The sequence below is a fragment of the Triticum aestivum genome, chromosome 3D (assembly GCF_018294505.1).
Source record: "Triticum aestivum cultivar Chinese Spring chromosome 3D, IWGSC CS RefSeq v2.1, whole genome shotgun sequence".
Lineage (NCBI taxonomy): Eukaryota > Viridiplantae > Streptophyta > Magnoliopsida > Poales > Poaceae > Triticum > Triticum aestivum.
The window spans coordinates 573246374-573252729 of record NC_057802.1 but is presented as its reverse complement, the minus strand read 5'-3'; the positions used below and the strand labels follow the sequence as shown (position 1 = coordinate 573252729).

At 47.4% G+C, this 6356-nt stretch overlaps 1 long non-coding RNA gene across 1 annotated transcript; it reads right to left on the bottom strand.

Annotated features, from left to right (window-relative positions):
* Positions 1–731: 731 nt before the first annotated feature.
* Positions 732–1849, bottom strand: LOC123075552 (uncharacterized). The gene is made up of 3 exons (XR_006436162.1): positions 1680–1849; positions 1481–1592; positions 732–830 (listed from the first exon to the last, which is right to left on the bottom strand). It is a non-coding gene; the product is annotated as an uncharacterized lncRNA (long non-coding RNA).
* Between the last annotated feature and the right edge of the window lie 4507 nt (positions 1850–6356).

Here is a 6356-nt window from a genome sequence, read left to right as displayed (position 1 = left end):
CTCTCTTTGTACAGCCAACATTCTCAAACCCCCCCAAGTCTACACGAAGGAACCTGTATGCTAGGGATGTGCCAATGCTAGCTTTATGACAGTTCCATAATGTAGTTTTTGCTTGTTGGCTAACTTTCCTGTTTGATCTGATGAATTGTTTTTTACTGGGCGATACAAGTGTGTGTGTGTGTGTGTGCTCCTCTTTGAAAAGTGTCACAATGTACTTATTCTCGACAGTACGTTTGACCGCAAGTTTAGCTTCACACCTACATCTAGTGATTTTCCTCTCATATCTCCTCTTACTACCAGTGCTAGCTACCAAAGTTTCCTTACCTTTCCGCTCTTCACGGAAACCTTCACGGTCACAGTAGAAACGCTTGTGAGTAATGACACCATTGACAGTCTTTTGCTGCCCCACACGTACTGAAAAACCAACATGATGTGCATAAGCTTCATAGAACTCCTTGGCTGCGTTCAAATCAGCAAAAGTCATCCCTATGGCTGGTCTGATGGCATCATCACACTCTGGAGTACAATATGAGCCCTACAATTTGAACGAAAAGCACAACAGATTTAGTTTGTTGAAATATAGGAAATTATAGAGATGTACTCTCTCTGTAAAGAAATATAAGATTGTTTATAGATCACTAAAGTAGTGAGAGAGTACATATTAGTTAGGCAAGTACTTACACAGAAAGGTGCACTATACGATTTCTGTGGTGTAGTAAACCCAATGTCCAGACTTGGCCTAGTGTGGACGGCTGATTCTGCATCAGACTGGACATCACAAATAGCCAAAGAAGGAGCCTTGCTCACTTCGCTTTGGCATTCCATAGTTACTGCACAAAATAAGATATACAGTTTGTAAGTGGAATCATAGGACGGGTTGTGAGCGCCCGCATCGGCTGCGCCGAATTTCTTTGAGCTGGCTGGAGTGCATGCAAGATCCTAATTATAAGCATGCAATTAACCATCTGCATCTTTATGTGCAAATAATACAAAGCAGTTGGTTTTTTAGACTTTTGAAGAGACCATGTGTAATTCTTCTTACAGTTCATGCACATGCTATGCTAAACTTACCTTTGCACGCATGCATCCATGTACAGATGTACTAGTCTAGAATTTTTTTTTCTCACTGTCGATCACACTACTAGCAGTAGCACACACGCATAGATAAACCTGTACAAACCCTACACACCGCTCAAGCTTTCTCTTTGGTAACTTCCATCTAAACATAATTTTCAGTTCACATACTTATCATCATCTAAATTCCATCTATACAGTAGCAGTAGCAGTTTATACAGATATCAATTTTCATTAGACTACTGTCACACACAGCACACATGCCAAGCAGCAACACACGTATAGTCATAGATGTATATAACACTTAATTAGGAGCAAGTAAAATATATCTCGCCAATTTCTTCAAGACAAAAATCTGGACAGTGACCTCTAGAAAAATAAGCAGTTGCTGGCAAGATGCCACTACCTCGTCCCCTCTCCTATTTCCTTAATTTTTAGATGTGCTGAACTTGGAGGAGACAACCCAATGAGCCACGAGCTAGTCGCCTCCTCTGTTTGCTTTGCAAATCTAGCCCAATCTAGAGAAGAGGAACCCACTAGATGAGCAATTGGGACAAAGGAGAATGGGGCAAAGAAGAAAATATGAAGGGTGCAAATCCTCATACCTAGGGACCCAAATCCAATTGGGGATAGTTGGGGATTGAGCACGGTTGGCCGCACAATCGCCGGAGAGGAATCAGCCGCGCCGCTCGCTGACCGCCGGCCCAGCACGGAACGCTCGGAATAGGGCCGCCACTGTTAGCAGGATAATCACCAGAGAGGAATCACCGGCGCCGCTCGCCGCCCGCCGCTCGCCGTCCAGCGCGGAACAAGAGGGTCTGGCCGGCTCGTCTCCTAACCATAGCTTCTCACGGTAGGAAATAGAATGGGGATTCGCATACTGCTACGGGGAAAGGTACAAAAGGGCTCAGGGTCTGTACCGAGGTGAAGAATTCTTGCCGGGGTTTAATTTGCAATTTGTACATCCTTCCATCTCGCAGCACACATTTTCTATCCAACGGCACAAGACCAAGTTTCCATGTTTTCGCTGAATGTTCGGTTTCCACCAGATATGTACTCCATCCAGATCCCCTCTTTTTGATGTCGCTCACTCTCATGGTGCGTCATGCTCCTTAGAACATCTTCAACAGACGCGCGCAAACTAATTTTTACAGCGTGCAGAACGGCTGTTTTTGCGTCCAAGTCGGCAGTAGCTTCACTAGGCGCTGCAAATTTTAGGGCGCTGCTGTAGCGCTTCAGCAGGCGCGCTAAAATACACCGCGCTGTTTGAATAAAACATACACATACGTACGCAAAAATTTAAACAATGACATAGTCATATTTCAAAACAACATAGTCATAGCATATTTCAACCAACATAGTTCATAGCATAGATAGTAAAAAAAACGATACAAAAGCCCACGGCTAAAGTACTTGTCATCCTCCTCCTCAGACTCGGTGGTGTCCTCCTCCGACTCCGGCGTCGTAATGCAGGCGTCCATCCACCGTTCATCGTCGAGTCCCAGCTCGACGCTTCTTTGAGCTCGATGTTGAAGAGCGCGGCCACCTGTCCTCGCGATAAGTGGCTCGCTCCGCCCTCCTTTGTGCGGTGAATTCACGCTCATTGATGACGTCCACCGAGAAGCGTTGGAGCCACACCGTCATGCCCTCCTCGTCCATCCCAGCGATGCCGAGGTGGCACTCCCGCGTCCCGTTGACGCGGCGGTCCTCGTCGGTGACTAGCCGCGGGGGAGGCACGAGCTCTTGCGCCAGCTCCCATGTCACCACCTCCGCAAAGTTTATCTCGCTACTAGGCCGCCGGAGGCGCCATGTCGCCGCGTCGCACGTGCAGGCTGTCTCGAATGTGCCGAGGCCTAGGCATGTCTCGCCGGAGCGGATCTCGACGTAGAAGACGCCGGAGGGGCGCGCGGACGCCGCAGTAGCCCGAACTTCCCCTGCGGCATGGTGGCGGGGTGGCGGCGAGGCAAGAAAGGAGGCGAGCAAAAAAGAAGCATGTCGAGGAAGAATGGCGGAGAGGGCATGAGGCGAGGCAGAGTGGTGGAGAGGGCGCGTGGAGAGGCGCTGGTTTTATAGCGCGCGCTACTGCCGCACGCGCGCCCGCTTTTCCGTTGTGCGCGCCCACTTTTTTTGCGCGCCACTTTTTCCCGCACCCGCTGGAATGCGCCATGCGGGCGCATGCTAAAATCCCTGTTTTTCACGCGCGTGCTTTATTTGACGCGTCTGTTGAAGATGTTGTTATGCTGTTCATTGTATTTTGTTTTTCCCATGGTCTCAGAATACATTCTTGTTACTTTTGTTGGCACTACTCTAGTGCGGGGAGCTGAAAGTAGGCACGAGGTACAATGCTAGATGCATCAATCAGGTATTCGTTTAGCTCTATCAGGAGGCCTTTACACCAAATATCCATTTCTGAGTCCAGGTTCATATGTACCCAGTCAAGGAATAATTCAAAAAAACATATTAAAAAAATTGAAAAATCCATTTTTTTCATGTATGGTAGATAATTTGGTGCGTGATGTCCGCTTCAAATTTCAGATCATTTAGACATACGAGTACCTCTCAACAGAAAAGATAATTTGGTGTCAGAACAGTATATAAACCATGAACTTTTCTACAGACCCGAAATTTGTCTTTTTTGCCGAGGGCTATACAGATGTCCAAATGATCTGAATTTTGAGCGCACCTCACGCACCTAATTATGTACAACGTAAAAAAATTGATTTTTTTATTTTTTCTAGTATTTGTTTTTTAGTTTTCTTCAGCGGGGGTGTAGATGAGCCCAGGCGCCGAATCGCTACACTCCCTTTACATAAACAATTACTACACGTTAGAAAAGGTCGCCGAGCTCAATAGGGAATAAGGGACATCAAACAATTTTCTATATTCCATTTTTTAGTGCCAGGAAGATCAGAAGGCTCAACACCCTTATACTTTTTGTTCAAATAATTATGATGTTGGATCCAGAATAAACATAGTACAGTTAATGATACAGGTAAAATGAATAAATCAATAAATAATGTACTTGGCCCTGGATTGGTCATATATATTTTGCTTACTACATATTTTAATTCTAGACTGGTTTAGCATGAGTGCTTTCATAGGAGTAAGTGTAAATAAAAATCTACTATATTTTTCTAAACAGTTACGCGGCACATGCCCAAGATTAAAGGCGAAAACCAAAACATGGAACGTGTTTTTTGTGTGTGTGTGTGTGTGTGGGGGGGGGGGGGGGGGGGGAGGGATTATGTCGGCACATCGGGAGTTGCTAGGAGGCCCAGCTGATTCGAGTGAAGGCATCTACAACGATAGATAAGACAGTCTTATTTCAAAACCGTCACGGAATTAAGATAGGATAATAAAAATAATGTATGATTGGTTTTTTTCCTAGTCTTATCTCTGATAACTAGATACACCTAAGTAAGTGGTGAGTTCATGTTGTTGCTAAGAGAACATCTCTTGGTTAAGACAACAGGAGCCTTTTCTATGGTTTTCCTTCGCCCACGTTAGTATTTATTCTATGTGACACTCCTAAAATAACACCATTGTACATGCCCATTCCTTGCTAAGATTTTTTGTTCATTGTGCATTGCGACGGTGGTCTTTTCATTCATTCGTCCTACGGGGAGGGGTACGACGAATGAAGCCAGAGTGGAAGAGGAATACTAGGTTTGTCTGAGGTAGGATAGAGAGAGAGAGAGAGAGAGAGAGAGAGAGAGAGAGATGGAGTCATGTACATGTCGCTTTCCAGTCTGAGTTCTTTGCATAGAAATTTAATGAGAGCCCCTCGAAGTATTGAGTTTTAGCGTGACCTAAGAAGCAAATGCATTTTTTTTGTTTCATGAAACCTTGTGTTATGGAAGTTTAGGAGGAATCAAGAATGAAAAAGTAGGGTTACCATGGCTGTTAGGCTATATGCACGTATTAGCTGCACATTAGGCATTTCCAATGTTGACACCTAAATTTCCTCCCACAGTAAGAGGGGGGGGGGGGGGGGGGGCAGTCGAGGAATACAGATGCGGGAGGCGGCTATCCAATGCTGCCCGTATACATTTCAATACTTTATGAATCAACCGGATGAAATTCGTGCAAACACGGCTGATTACATACAAACCGGACGACATTCGCTAGTGGACGTGAGGTCCACGATTGAAATGGTGCCACCTGCATTGTCGTGATCCCACCGGTCGCCTGATAGATAGTCGGCGGCGTGTAGAAGGCGCAACTGGTGTCGTTCTCATTGGGGATCGCCTGCACCTACGCCCTCACGACAGCTTGAGCATAGACGGTCTCATAGATCTCTCGCTGCTCCACGACGAAGTTCGGGTTTGTCGTGGCCATGGCTGCGACGGCCTCCTTGCTCGCGCGCTCACCGTTGATTTGGCCATGCGCCAGCTGGTGCTGCTCTAGGAGGAACATGATGTACTGCTGGTTCCTCCTGCGCCTACAGGAACGACGACATAATCACCGGCGCAGGCAGCTCCATGGTGAAGACGGCATGCACTGGCACGGGCATCGGTGCGGTGTCATCGGTGCTTGTCTCCATCGTGGGGTCATCCTCATTGTCGGAGACCTCGGGCGAGCTGGCTGGCATGCCGACCTCGATCTGCCTGACATGGTGGTTCTGCCAGGCGGCTGCAAGGGTGACCACCTCGTGCTTCATCTCTGTCAAAGGCTCTCCCTCAGAGCATTGCCGCCTGCAGTCATGACGGATGTGGTGCAAGGGAGGAGGACATGGAGCGGCTTATGCTGCGGCGTGGAGTTAGCTGGATTTGGCCACCTTTAAATAGCAGATTCCGGTGAGGCCATGCATCTGGATGCATCAATGCGTGGCACCGAACTGGGTTTCTCAACCGGCGGGCCTGCTTAATGTCGGCATACGGTCCGATGGGGCATTGAATGGACGTGGTAGATATCCTTCTTGTCTTGTCATGTAATGCGCCTGCGGCATTGAATAGGCGTGGACATAGTGTACGGGTGTCAGGACCACGATCCTAATTCACACCAATCTAGCATGTAATGTTGGGAATCGTAGCATAATTTAAAATTTTCCTACGCTCACCAAGATGCATCTATGGAGTATACTAGCAACGAGGGGAAAGGAGTGCATCTACATACCCTTGTAGATCGCGAGCGGAAGCGTTCCAATGAACGTGGATGACGGAGTCGTACTCGCCGTGATCCAAATCACCGATGACCGAGTGCCGAACGGACGGCACCTCCGCGTTCAACACACGTACGGTGCAGCGACGTCTCCTCCTTGATCCAGCAAGGGGGAAGGAGAG